Genomic DNA, 13,947 nt, shown 5'->3' with positions numbered 1-13,947 from the left:
AGGTGCCCCTTCCTTTCATAGAAAATTATACTCTCTATAAGATTAGGCGATTAGGTAGAGATGAGAACTGGTGTGGAGAGGAGAAAGCAGTACACAAATATATTGAGTAAGAGTTTCACTGACCATCTGCAAAATTTGATTAATATTCAAGAGTCATGTGTCTGAGTGTTGAGGGGGCTCAGAACATGCTATTCCAAAATATGGCACCTTGGCATATTGAATACTTTAAGTTAAAGGATTTGGAAAAAAATAGCGAAGCAGAAAGCTCATTTTAACCTCCTGTCCTCTGAAACAGGTCATTAAAACCCCATGTGAGAGGTGGCCTCTATAACATGAATGAGTTATCTTTATCTTCAAAGACAAAGAGATGTTGAGAGAAATCCTAACAAATAGGACTTCGCTAAGTCTCCCCCAGTTTACTACACTTGCTTCATACTCATTATCATATTCCTCCATGACTGTCCACTCTTCATCAACCCTAGCATAAAATACTTTGGTCTGTTTCTTAGGATCTTCATTTCCTTACAAAGGCTCCTGCATCATGTAAAACTTAATGCTTTTGTATACTTCTCTCCTGTTGGTTTTTAACACTCAATCAGGAACCCTAAGAGGGTTGAGGAAAACTTTTTCCTCCCATACAGTGTCCTGCTAACTCCCTTGGGATGTGGATATGACAGATCCTTATATTCTGAAACATTCAGAGTACTGATCATCCTAGAATCTTGCTGGTCCCTACAAAGACTCATAATAGACTCAGGCCAGTGTGTTTGGACTTTTTTTTTTAAATGTTTTATGTGTGCATCTTTGATTTTGCAGTTTTGTTTCATAACTGGCTTGGGGAGAGATTTGGGATCCAAAATTGATAGGGGTTTAGAATGATTACTGTCATTCCTAAAAATGTGTCTTGGCCTTTTTTTTTAGACTTATGGGAGGGGTTTGGAGATTAGGTAGAAATGTGGACTGTTTCTCTCCATGAGACTAAGCCATTCCCTAAAGAAAGGTTTCAAATTAAGCTTTAGCACACTAAGATTTTTGGTTCCATCTGTGCTCTACAGTGAATAAACTGATTGTTTCTTCTGAGAATGGTGAGGTTTCACTAGGGAAAAAAAAACTATTCATCACACCTCAATTCTAGCTCCTTATACTAATCTCTGTTGATTAGATTGTCACAATTTTTTTTTAACCTTTAAACTCAAACATAATTTAGTACAAGAAATTAAGAAAACCTCAGGGTTTTTTTGGTGATGACACAAGTTGGAGTGTGAGTTCCATTATAAATACCTAGTTACCTGGATATAACTGAGCAAGGCATCTGAAATGAAAATAGCTACTTTGTTTTTTAAACAATTTATGATACAAGGAAATCTGATACTTATTTGGGAAGAAAAGAACTGGTACAAACTTTGCTTTGTTTAGTTCTGGAAGATACATCTTTGTTCCTCCATTCGAAGCATACAAATGAACAACAAAAATAAATCCATTTCGTATCTACTGAGAATTAACTCAGACATGTCTAACCTTTGGTTGTGTGTCTGGTTTTCCCTAGAGATGTCCTTCATAGTTTAATGTCAGTTCTGTTTAGACCAGTAGTTCTCCAAGTGTGGTCTCAGAACCAGTAGCATCAGCATCTCCTGGAATTTGTTAGAAATGTAAATTGGAAGGCCCAACCCAAGACCCACTGAATCAGCAACTCTGTGGGTAGGACCCAGCAATCTTTGTTTTAACAAGCCCTCCAGCTGATACGGATGCCCAAGAAAGTTTGAGAACCACTGACTTCAATTTCTGCTACACTTTTGTTTCTCTGGTAAACAAAGTAGCAGGTTTAATGATTTGAAAGTCTTAAAACATAGCTTAGGGTTCCAGATGGATGCACAATTCTGTGAACTGAATTTGCTGGAAAAATAAAGAACTGGCACAGAGATGTTTCAAATGCTTAGAGCAGACAGGCCTTGTGTCCTGCACTGTAGTTCTACCCAGAACTTGAAGGCTACATGTGCAAAGGGAGGCCTTGTTCTCAGGTAAGACTGACTCTCCAACAGGGGCCCTGGAAGTGCCATTGTGAAGGACAACTGCTCTCACCAAGAATGAACCAGTTTGGGCCTTACCTGCTACTCAGTTCTCCACGTAGCTGCTGCTCCTGAATTAAACAGGCCTTGAAAATTTTATAGCTTGGCCCTACTTATAGTATCTTCAAAGTATATGTCAAATCACATCAAAGATTGTCCCAGATTGCACCCTCAGGTGAGTTTGGTGGCTCCAAGTTTTCAAAAACACTTGATGTATATATCTGTCTTCTTATATTGTAATTGACTATTTCCAAATGTATATCGTAACTAGCAGGCTTTAAATGTCGAAAATAATGGCTAACTCCTTTCCTCATCCACAGCCTTTAGCACAGTCTAGGTATTTGGTAATTTGTTAAGGGAATCAACCCATCAAAAGTAAAATCTGAAGCCAGGGATCCATTAATATCATTCCATAAAATCATCGCGTATAGGTACGACTCATAGATGCTGGTGCCCAGCTTTTACCCTCCATTTATTTATTCGCCGCCTCCCCCATCTCCAAGTAACCAGAATATTCACCCGTCTCAACAACAGCATACACACAACACATTACACTCCCCTATCCAACAAGGACGCAATCAAATCTCGCCGCTGGTCCGTCAGTCTCTCAGTTCCCCTACTCTCCATTGATTCTCACTTCCGTTCCCCTCTCCCTGCGCGGCTGGACGCAGGATGTGCCTACGCCTTCATCCCAAAAGAAGTGCTCACAAACCTCCGCCTCATCCACTCTCCAGGCAGTGGCCAAAGTTCCCTGCCTTGCCCCGGAGAGCAACTGCGGCGGCATTGACTAGACCCCAGCTTGCCGCAGCTTTCACTGAGAGTCGGACATAATAGAAAGGTACACAGAATATTTCCCCGGCACCCACGGGGCGACGTAAAACGGGTTCCCACAATCCTCTTCGCCTTCATATTCCCCATCCATACCACCCCCGCCCCCGCGCGCGCAAAAATGGCCGGGTGGGCATTAACCCTTTCGTGTCTGAGCTCATTGTCCCATCGATGCCTTCTTGTGCGCGGATTGCTTTGTTGGGAGAGACAGGCAACTTCTCTGGTAAAAGAAATAGAAGACCAGGACTGCCCTTTTAGTCATAGTCATCTGTTGAACGTTTTCTCAATTTTCTTGTAAGTTGACCTGTTAAGTTTACCAATCATTTTTTTAAAGATTTTATTTATCCACTTGACACACACACAGACACAGACACAGATACACACAGAAAGAGAGATCACAAGTAGGCAGAGAGGGAGGCAGAGAGAGAGAGAGAGAGAGGAGGAGGAGGAAGCAGGCTCCCCACTGAGCAGAGAACCCAATGGGGGGCTTGATTCCAGGATCCTGAGATCATGACCTGAGCCAAAGGCAGAGGCTTAACCCACTGAGCCACCCAGGCGCCAATCATTTTTAAATATGAGCTTAATTTACTTGTTCACAACCTGAATAGTTCATAAAAATGCCTTCAAGCTTCTGGACCAACCCAAACTCTAACTTTGCAGTTTATGATTTTTCACCTTGATTGCCCTTTCTATCCTATGTTCCCCATTTCCTTTTGGTTTGACTCTTTAACTGCTTACCTCAATGATTAAGAGCGGGCACTTTGTAAACCTGGCTTTCTGGGTTTGAATCTCCGCACTCTACCACTATACAATCGCAGAATCTTGGGCAAGTGATTTAAGCACGCATTCTTTGGCTTCCGCATCTGTAGAATTGATATAACAGTAGTACCTACCTCTAGAGCTGTAGTGAGAATTTTATAAATTCACATGTGAGCAGCACCTAGAATATTGCCAGGCACAGAGTTAAGCAGTATATTGAAATTGAAATGTTAATTATGGACTTTGAAGGTGAGGTCTTCTCAGCTAAGGCCTTCTAGCTAATTAAATACTGAATGATAATAATGGTAAACATGTGGACACCTATGGACCAAGTACTGTATTAATTGCTTTAAACCCATTTTGTTGGTTTTGTTTGTTTGTTTAATACTCACAATTATTGGTGGTAGTTACAAATATTATCCTTCCCTTTCCTTCTCTTTGTTTTTCTGAAGCAGCTAAGAAAAATTCCGATCAGTGAGACAGCGGATAACTCTAACTTTCCCGTGGTCATAGAGTCAGTAACAAATAGAGCCAAGACTTAAACTCAGATAAACTCAAATATATCTTGGTCCCACTCAAATATCACTGAGAAAATGGCAATAAATTATTTTTGAGTGCTCTTTTTTCCCCTAAGAATTGCCTCAATATCTGTGCAGGTGAGGAAGTTTAGGTTCTCTTCAGAGTAGAAGGGCAGCAGGCAATAAAGCAAGGGTCTCTCTCTTGAAGGCTGGCAGCAAAGGAGATGTGCAAAATAGCAATAGTCATAACCAGCTCACTTGTTGTATCCCACTGTGCTACACAGACCGCATTACTGCTTAAGACCACCAGAGATAAAGATGCAGGATCCCCACCTCACCTGACCATCCTGTAAAGCTTGGATATTTTCAAAGATTATGCTTGTTTTAGGACAGCACCAAGAGACTCTAATATACTATTCTGACTCCAGCCCAAGTGATTTCCACATTTGCAGTTCATAAAACCAGGTATTTCTACCTCAGCTCAAGAGCACAGGGAAATCTTCCTCCACCCCCAGATTAAAACAAAAAAGGAATTCCCTCCTTTCTTTCAGAGCCTATAGTACACAGGGTCTTGTTATTCTTGCCTCACACCCACCTACTACTGCTTCCCAACTTATTCTCAGGCAGTTTATAATGGTTTTTCCAGCAGAAGGACTGGTGATGGTAATGAGACTGGGGAAGGAGAAGGTAAATGCCAGATTTTGTTGAAGGTAAACCAAGTACTGCCTCGTCCCCACCCTCTACCACTTCTGTGGATCCCTGACCTTCTTCACTCCCTCTTGGCACTTCAGAACCCATTATTCTGGACACCCAGGAAACCTCTGGGCTTGAATTTTAGAAGAATCAACTTCTTGTCTTTTCCACCCATGATGCTCATAATAGCATACCTGACTGGGCTTGGTCTTCTAATTAAAGAGGCTAAATTTTAAAAGAAAAAGAAGAGAGATAGCAGGGGAAGGCATTTTACTTAATCTTCTTCATTATTTCTAGCTATCAAACTATTAGAAAATGTCAGCATAGGGGTGAAACTGCAAGAAGTTCAGTTCCAGAGGCTAGGAAAGATAGAAATCTTGGCCAAAATGTTGACAGAAGACAGACAAGCAGACAAGGGTGTGTCTAGGGCTGGTAGAAATAAAGGAAGGGAGGGATGTCGGGGTGCATATCTCAGACACAGACAAGAGACCCTGCCTTTATAGTTCCTTTTACCTTAAATTCCATATCACCATTCCAGAGACTTCAGATGCATTAAATCCTAACTAACCCGGTGCTTTCACTGCTGGGCATCTTACTCTGATCACTGAAGCCACCACCAGCTGTGACTGCTTAGCAAAGAGAATAGATGAGGAGGGGAAGATATTCTTTTTTTTTTTTTTAAGATTTTATTTATTTATTTGACAGAGAGAGAGAGATCACAAGTAGGCAGAGAGACAGAGAGGGGAGGGGAAGCAGGCTCCCTGCTGAGCAGAGAGCCCGATGTGGGACTCCATCCCAGGACTCTGGGATCATGACCTGAGCTGAAGGCAGAGGCTTAACCCGCTGAGCCACCCAGGCACCCAAGGGGAAGATATTCTTAAACCCAGTGCTAGAAAGGGAGATGTGTTCCCAGCATCCCTAGTTGTTCTCATAACACTTCTCATAACACCATCGTACATAGTTTAAGTGTGCAAGTTCAGCAATGCTTTCTGTAGTATGTTTCAGTTACATGTTTCTTAAGGGCTGATCTGGGGTCATAACACGCAAATGACAGTGTTTCTGTACTGTAGTCTTTGTACACTGCTAGTGACTAGTTCAGGCCACCTTTATAGGGCAGAGGGACCCATCCCCTGCAACTCTGGGTTTTAGCTGCTGACTCCAGCTGCTTCCTTCTCTAGAGAATTGCACTCTGCAAAATAAGAGCTTCAGTACTCTGCAACACCTCCTCTCTGTATACACCCCTGCAACCTGCAGTCAATGACTGAATGATGATGAGGGTACATAATGCCAGCCACTTTGCCTCAAAGTAAACCTATTCTGTGGGGTAAATCCTACTCCAGTGTTCCTTATCGGATCAGGCTAAAGCTAGTCTCCATTTAGCTTAGTTGTTTTCCCCCTTACCCTGTCCTGCTTCCTTCATTTCCCTTTACCTGAGAGCGCTTCCTCCATAAATGCACTTGCATAAGAACCACCTCCTCTCAGGCTGTGCTTCAAACAACACTACCTAAGAGTCCTTCTTATTTTAGGTTTATCAGAGGACTAAGTAAAGAAGGCCCTCTGTAGTCCTCCCTTTCTTCCCCCATTGTTGGCATCCATCTCTGGGGAAGCCAGCGATGAGTTACGACCCAGGGCCCCTCAAATGGAACTTGGACCCATGACCTACTTCAGATGAAAATGAGGCCCAGCCTATTTCTAATATATTTTTAAAAAATATTTTATTTATTTGAGAGAGAGAATGAGAGTGGGGAGGGGCAGAGGGAGAGGTGTAAGCAGACTCCCCGCTGAGCAGGGAGCACCATAAAGGGCTGGATCCAAGGACCAGGAGATCATGACCTGAGCTGAAATCAAGAGTTGTATGTTTAACCAACTGAGCCACCCAGGCGCCCCCCCTAATATCTTTTGTCTTGCTGACGTGAACAGACTACATTCTATCAAATCAGAAATAAAGATACATTCGTTCATGCTTCATTGTAATTCTTTCTCACTACAGAATATTAAAAATTCTTATTATTATTAGAGCTATGTAGCATTTCTTAAAGATTTGGTTAGATTTTAATTTTCTTGTGATAGGTATTCTTGCTGTAATAGCGTGAATCTTAAATTTATTTATCAGCTGTTGACTGTTTTATTTCTGTTAACTATAAACTGTTATTGAAGATGGCCAAAGAATGAGCCCAGGTTTGGATACCTGATCAAGAAGTGCTGATTAATCTAGAAGTGTTAAAAAACATACCAGATTACCAATTTTCAAATAATAAAAATATGTTTTAATTTAATAATTCTGCTATGATTCAGAAGACATACCAGGGTTATCATTATAAACCTCAAAATTGTAAAAGTGTACAGCTATTAGTTAAGAGTAATGTTCAGATTGAAAATGACCAGATTTTTAAAATTTCATATGCAGAAATGCAAATTCTATAACATGTAGCATCTCATTCAGTTTTTTCCATATATATGTATATACATATACATATATATGTGTGTATCCTATTATATATCCTTGTATAGCTACCAATACCAATCTCAGTTGACTAAATCCACTCTACTGGCTTACAACAAAAGTCTCAAGACAATAATTTTCACTGGGATTATCTTCTCAATTAACTTCCACCTAAATTAGGACCCAAATGTAACTGAAAACCTATTTCTGTGTACATTTGAATACATTCCTTTTGGTGTGACTTCTCATAGTTGTTCCCTTTTTATTTATTTTTATTTATTTACATATCTATATATAATTATTTTAATTCTTTTTCATTTGTTATTTAACAAAATACATTGATCATCTCTTCCCTCTAAACATTTTAAATTATGGAGGTCTTTTAAATGGTTTCTTTTGATTTGCTAACTGAAATAAACATTCTCTATTTCATAAGAAGAAAATATGATTAATTTAAAATTTCTGCTGATCTGAGAAATGTTTGTTTTTTCTGAAAAGCACTTTCTGCATTAGTCAAATAAATCTCAATATTTATAGATCTTATATAATATTTTAGTTGTGTGCAAGATTTGCAATATAGCATAGGAAAGAGTGCTATTCTTACTTGCTTAAAACAGACATGTACTGAAGAGGAGATATGACTTTCCTAACTTATCTGTAACAGTGGTTAAGTGAAGGTTTGGTAAGAGCAATTGAAGAATGGAGTATTATCCACTCATTAAACTTTTAAAATACTTGAACATTAAGATGGAAAGAATTATACAGGAGAAGATTATATCTTATTTCCTTTTCAAAAGTAAGAAGAAAATTATATGAGGGCAACTATGTAAATTTATTATAATAGTTCCCTTTGTTGGTATTTCTCAAAATATTTCTGACCGTCAGCTCTTAGGGGTTTCCATGATTTTATATGATTAATATTACATCGTCCATTTCTTTTTTAAAAAGATTAATTTATTTGAGTGAGAGCAAGTGCTTGGGGGGTGGGAAGAAGGAGAGAATCTCAAGCAGACTCCTCGCTGAGCGCAGAGCCTGATCTGGGGCTTAATCTCACAACCCTGAGATCATGACCTGAGCTGAAACCAAGAGTCAGATACTCAACCAACTGAGCCACCTAGGTGCCCCTCACATCATCCACTTTTAATCAAAAGTGTTTTCTAAATCTATGATCTGTCTTTCAAAATTAAGCAGTTTCACCACAGAAATGATACTGAATTTCATTGTCACACTGTTTTATCTAAAATGCCTACCTTGGGATGCCTGGGTGGCTTAGTCGGTTAAGCATCCAACTCTTGATTTCAGCTCAGGTTGTGATCTCAGGTTCGTGGGATCAAGCCCCATGTCAGGCTCTGTGCTCAGCACAGATTCTACCTGAGATTCTCTCTCTCTCCCTCTCCCCATTCCCCTGCTTGCAGACTCTCTCCCTCTGAATGAATAAATAAACAAATAAAATCTTTTTTTTTTTTTTTAAGTAAAATGCCCATCTTTCATAGCCTAACAGATAGCTACTCATATTCTAAAAGCCCAGGCCAAAAGTTATTCCCTCTGGAAAGCCCTTCCCAATTTCCTTTCTCCCGGACAGAATTCATTCTTTCCTTAAATGTGCACTCATAGGTCTTTATAGATACAGACCTTGTATCCCAAGGTATTATACGTTGCATCAGTTAGGAATTATGTTCGGCTGTCATTAAGAAACCCATGATTTTTCTATTTCATAAAAGAAATCCAGAGGTAGGCAGTTCATTATTGTTATGGTGGTTGCTTTCATCTTTCTGCTCTATTTTCCAAGCTCAAGCTTTCCCTTCATAGCTTGAGGTTTCCTCAGTGTAACAAAATGGTTGATGAAGTTCCAGGCATCACATCCGTGTCCTAGGGAAGGATGAATAAGAAAGTAATACAAAATGGCCTCTTATGAGGCCTTAGCAGCCTCATAAGCACCATCTTTCTATCTCCCTCCCCCCAGTGCATGCACACACACACACACACACACACACACACACACACACCCAAGGACAAAATTATGAATCTTTCCAGAAAGCCCCAACCAGCATCTTCAACCTCCATACCATTTGCCTATGTATAATCACATGGTCACCCCTGTCTGAAAGGGAGGCTGAGAAATTACATTTTTTCCCCATTTGAATACATAGCTACCCCCAATAAAACCAGGTTTTGTCACTTAGAATGAGGAGATAGGTTGTGTGATAGACAACTTGCAATCTCTGGCACTTTTTCCCACTTTTTTTTTTCTTTATCTGTATCTTTACCTAGATTGTAAAATCTTGGAAGGTTTAGAGTATGTCACATTCATTTTGTATTTCTAGAGCCTAGCACAGTACAAGACACTCAGTGGTTTACTGTTTATTTCCTTCACTACAATATGAAGGTTATTCTGTGTAATCTGCCTGGATAGAGAAGAGTCCATGTTTTACCAGAATAATTTTTGTGCTTTATGTAGACTTAATTATGTCCTCAATTATTTAAGAAAACAAATCTTTCTTATTTATTTAAGGGCCAAGATTCTTGACAATCACATTACCTTCCATATTTATCTTTAAATGTCTTATTGTTCCCTTCAAATGAATAGCCAAATATTGTTTCTTAGCACCAACTATCCTATTTTTTAAAAGATTACTTATTTATTTATTTGGCAGACAGAGATCACAAGTAGGCAGAGAGGCAGGCAGAGAGAGAGAGGAAGGGAAGCAGGCTCCCTGCCAAGCAGAGAGCCCAATGTGGGGCTCGATCCTAAGACTCTGGGATCATGACCCGAGTCGAAGCCAGATACTTCACCAACTAAGCCACCTAGGCACCCCTCAAGGCCAGTGGTTCTAATTGAGGATGCACATCATACTTAATGGAGTTCCATTAAAATACGGATTTTTGTACCTGTTCCAGACTTACTAAATCTCTTTATTTGATATTGTTCATATTCCATCAATATGTATTCTCCTATATGTTTGGTATATTCATAGTATAGAATGTACATGATATCTCTATTATTATATGATATATCTTAAGTTTTTTTCTTTTTTTAAAATTTTATTTATTTTAATGAGAGAGAGACAGAGGGAGAGGGAGAGAGAATCTGAAGCAGACTCCATGCTGCATGTGGACCCCAGTTCAGGGGCTCAGTCCCACAACCCTGAGATTACAACCTGAGCTAAAACCAAGAATCAGATGCTTAACAAACTGTGCCACCCAAGAGCCTCAAGATTTTTCCTTTATTAAAGTTATTTTCATTAATTTTTGTAAAGAGGTAATATTCACCATCTTTATTGAAAATAGGCTCAGCAAAAAAAAAAAAAAAGGAAAGAAAATAGGTTCAGTAATTATCCTTATAGATATTTCATCTAAAACTTTGGGAATTGGCTTTATTATTGGGATTGTCTCTGATATCAAATATTTGGGCCCATTGGTTTGTCCTGTAGGAAAAAGGATCAGCAGGTAATTTAATTCAAGAAAGAAAAAGAAGTTAGGGGTCTCTGATTTGAGAACTGAAACCCTAACAACTTTAGAGGAATTCTGGATTTCTTTTTTCCTCTCCTCAGCCCTCTTGATTTCATGTTTTATAAGAGGTCCAGAAAGTGGAGCAAGTCCTACATGCTGTGGTTCAGAGCATAGCAAGCAGTTTAGACAATACCACTACAATGGCTGAATGGTAGTCCCTAATGATATTTCCACTTCTTCATCCCTGAAACATGTGACTATTACTTAATACAGCAAAAGAGTGAATGTTACTATATATGGCAAACAAAAATGTGAATAAATTAAGGATTTTGAGAGAAGGACCTTATCCTGGATTATCTGGGTGGGTCCTAAGTCCAAAGACAAATGTCCTTATAAATCAGAGACTGGGTAATTGAGAGAACAACCTCATACCTGGCTTGACAGACTCTTTGGATTGGGACTGAGATCTGTTCCCTTGGTTTAATATGGGCACTTGGCTCCTGGCTGAGAAGTGAATCACAAAGTGTGGAAAGTAATAGACTCAAGCTTTGTTTTATCAGTAGGTTGTGTTGGTGATCTTTGGGGAGCTAATTTATACATATTTATATATATTTATACATTTTATATATAAAATTTCATATATATTTATACATTTTATATATCATATATATTTATACATTTAATATATAAATATATATATTTATACATTTTATATATAAAATTTCATATATCTAGATGGAGATATAGATAGGTACAGATATGGATACATACACACACATATACATACATACACATCAATCACATGAAACAATTTACAGGGGTGTTAGAGCATTGGGTAAAATCTATTTCTTTTTTTTTTTTAATCCAATAGTAACCCAAATGATAAAGACTGGTTGGCAGTTCTCAATCTTGTTCAGTCTCCACAACCCTTTCACAGCCCATCAGCTCTCTGGGAGGTAAATTATGCTTCTGAAGAAGGCAGGTCACCCCAGGGTGTCTTTCCAGCCCCAGACCCTCAGAGAAGGTAGGGAACTACTATATCCATGTTTTCAGAGAAATAGAAATTAGGAAAGATCTTGGTGGAGAATGAAAGGGAGGGATGAGTTGGGTAAATGCATTCAAACTAGGTACACCCAAGGGACAAACCAAACAAATTAAAGTGGGGCAAGGAGGAAGGATGCACAACAGTCATCAACTCCTAGTGGCTAAGAGCTTGGTAAGATGTATTAGTACATCATTACCTTATATTTAAGTAAACGTTACACACACAGTGCACATACCCTGTTTATTGCTCTCAGTATCTAATTAGTGTTTCTCAATTGAGAAATATATTGGACGGACCTCTTCAAGGAAAAAACATTCTCTTAGACTCAAGCATTTATGGAAATTCTTTTCATAATATTTCTTAAATGTAAACAAACATAAAACTAAATAGAAACTCTGCTGTTCATAAAGCTCTTATACAAATTTAACATCAAAGTAAATTTACAAATTGTGCACAAATTTAAAATGTTAATTTAATGGGGTACATGATGTTTGCTGAGAGAAAACTGCTCTTAGACACCTAAACAAACTACTGACTGGCCATCATGTGTTCTTGGCTTTCCACATGCCTGTATGTGAGTCTTTTGAGGACCCTGCTACGCCATCAATTTCCTTTTTCCAAACTACCAATCTTCATCTGTATAGTAAGCCATGAAGTAGGAGGTACACCTAATTTATTTTCTTACTAGCTCATGACAAAGTAGTATTGTTGCCAGCTTGTCAAAAACATGTTAACTATGTGGCAGCTGTTAGTTACCATTGTCACCCAGATACTCCAGGATATGCTTAAAATTAAATGTAAAAGTAAAACATACTTGTAAAAAACTCACAGACTCCGAGTACCTACATTATTATGCAGCACTTGACTATTGTTAAAGGGGACTAAGCCACTGCCCATTCAGGCTCCCTGGGAATGGTGCATTGGGGACCAAAAGTCAAACCATCTACATCCTCACATCGATGATTTTTAAATTAAATGAAAGAAGACAGGCACACTCAACAGTCAGGTAACCAAATAACTGAAGCAAGACCATATATACATTTTAAAGAAGGGGTTGAGTTGTTTTCATTATACGTTAAATTGTAGAACATGGCACAGGGATTAAGACTGTTTGGTGCTTCTGTGTGACGCCTCCCCATTTCTCCAGCCTCCTTTCTCCTTCCCTCCTCCTGAGTTTTTTCACCTTTCTTCTTTTTTGCACCTAGTTTAGTTTTAGGTTTCCCTCAAAGTTCAATGTAATGAGTTTTTCCATAAAGCTAAATATATTTAATGTTTTTATTAAGAGACTATGCCCTTATTATTTTATATGAAAATGTGCTTCCTTTTATAAAGTGGTAGCAGTTTTAAAAAATGGCCTTCATTTGGCAAAATAAGAAATTGGGAATCTTGTATTTTCCTCCAAATATTAAAAAAAAATTTTTTTACAATTCCAAGATCTGCAACCACTTGTCTGGAAAGCAGAGAAAAGAGAAAGAGACAGGAGGATAGAATGGTATGTGACACCTAGTAAGCTGACTTAAGTTGAACAAGCTAAGCGCCATAATATTATTTCTACTGAAGCAATGGCAGGAATATGTAAGACTCATCTGGGAGTCAGGGAAGGCTTCACAGAGGAGGTAACCTTAGAGCTGGGGCTTTAAGGATTAGCAGGGGAGAACCGGCAGGGCATTCCAAGCAGAATGCATAATGGAAGCTAGAGCACAGAGCACAAAAGAGCACTACGTGTCCAGCAGCTCTGAATAGCTTGGTGGCTGTTATGCAGAATTCTCGGGGTTAGAAGATCAAGGGTGAAGCAGGGACTATCTTTTTTCTTACTTGGCCGATTTCCCCTACAGCTCATTGCACAGTGCTGGGCACACACTGCAGGGGCTCAATATAAATACTCACTGAATTGGGACAGGGTGGTCGAGTACGCTGGAAACCAGGGCATCTGGATTCTTTCTCACGCACTCGCAGTATGACCTTGGCCAAGTCCCTTTTCTTAGGGCTGCCGCATGCTGCTTATTAATCAGTCGTGGGTAAAAAAACAGAGGTGGTTGGCCTGAAGCGCAGGGCCTTTCCAGCGCGAGGAACCCCAGATTCGACCCTTGGAGGGCGGGCGGGCGGCGGTTCAATTCCTCCTCCGCTCCAGCAGGGGGCACAGGG

The 13,947-nt window shown here is 39.4% G+C and overlaps 1 long non-coding RNA gene across 1 annotated transcript; it reads right to left on the bottom strand.

Moving 5' to 3' along the window:
• Positions 1-6,669: 6,669 nt before the first annotated feature.
• LOC125092136 (uncharacterized) lies at positions 6,670-13,947 on the bottom strand. Its single transcript, XR_007124834.1, has 3 exons — positions 13,690-13,947; positions 8,940-9,176; positions 6,670-6,702 (listed from the first exon to the last, which is right to left on the bottom strand). It is a non-coding gene; the product is annotated as an uncharacterized LOC125092136 (long non-coding RNA).

The sequence above is a fragment of the Lutra lutra genome, chromosome X, assembly GCF_902655055.1.
Source record: "Lutra lutra chromosome X, mLutLut1.2, whole genome shotgun sequence".
Taxonomy (NCBI): Eukaryota; Metazoa; Chordata; class Mammalia; order Carnivora; family Mustelidae; genus Lutra; species Lutra lutra.
The sequence above is the reverse complement of the archived record's forward strand: the minus strand, read 5'-3'. Positions and strand labels throughout refer to the sequence as shown.